A 1,090-nucleotide genomic window follows, 5' to 3' on the forward strand; every position below is an offset into this window, starting at 1 on the left:
TAAATAAGAAGGACAGGACTAGCTGGTTACTATAGTATTGGCAAGCTTATATGTCAAATTTCTTTAAAACTATGCCAGCTAATGATAGACAGGACTCAAAGTGGCTCAAAGGGCACCATATGAACGAACTTTAGCGCTACTTAGTAGCCAACCATAATGAATGGATGCGTACAAAAAGGGGTGAATACAATAGAAGGATTTAAACCAAAATGACCAAAAAGGGACATGGTCGTAGTGGAACTAAAGACCTACCCCTATACCGGTTGTAATATAACAGAGGAAAGGGCAAGGCAACACATAAAGACTAGTGAGACGACGCTAAGATAAATTTTGGGCTAAGTTGAGTGCCCCACACATTATTGCAAGGATTTCCATGAAACGCGACATGAGGACTTTCCAAGAAGGTCACCCATCCCAGTATTTCTCTCACCCAAGCACGCTTAACTTCTAAATTCTGGTGGAATTTAGTGCGATAGTGCGGATGTGGTCGCGCGAGATGGAAGAATCTGAACTAGCGGCAGAGAAACGACATGAGATTATATTCCTGGAGTACTATACGTTACATTGAGGGTATTGTAAAAAGGATTTAAGCAAGACAAGAAGGATTAGCTAACTGCTAACTGATGACGCACTCGAATGCCACAGCTCTCCAACATAGTACCAGTTAATGAGAGGAAAACCATAGAATGACTATATGGACCAGTGGGCGAGAGAATTTTGACACCACCTGGCAGCCAACTCTAAGGATTGAAAAGCAAAACCCAAAAAATAAAGTGCCAGCTAAAGTTCTGAAGAAATTTGAGATGAACTATACGAAGCTAAGGATTCCTGAATTATCAACGTCATCATGCACCTATTCTATACTCTTCAAAAGTAGGATGCTATACGGGTTATTGCGAGAAGGCTAACGAATCAGCCTATATGCTTTCAAGCAAGACCACCTATGCAGCTGGAACTAGGTGAAGTTATAGGACAAGTAGGTAGTAAGGTTCCGTGAGGTTTCCCCAGCTAATATCTCAAATAGAGGGACTTCAATTATGATTAACGTCTGGAGATTAGTCCAAGAAGAGATCGAGAGCACAGACAGGTC

The 1,090-nt window shown here is 41.6% G+C and overlaps 1 pseudogene; it reads right to left on the bottom strand.

The window, feature by feature from the left end:
• Positions 1-375: 375 nt before the first annotated feature.
• LOC129901855 (5S ribosomal RNA) lies at positions 376-495 on the bottom strand (annotated as a pseudogene).
• Positions 496-1,090: the final 595 nt, after the last annotated feature.

Source organism: Solanum dulcamara, chromosome 8 (assembly GCF_947179165.1).
Source record: "Solanum dulcamara chromosome 8, daSolDulc1.2, whole genome shotgun sequence".
In the NCBI taxonomy this organism is placed as follows: domain Eukaryota; kingdom Viridiplantae; phylum Streptophyta; class Magnoliopsida; order Solanales; family Solanaceae; genus Solanum; species Solanum dulcamara.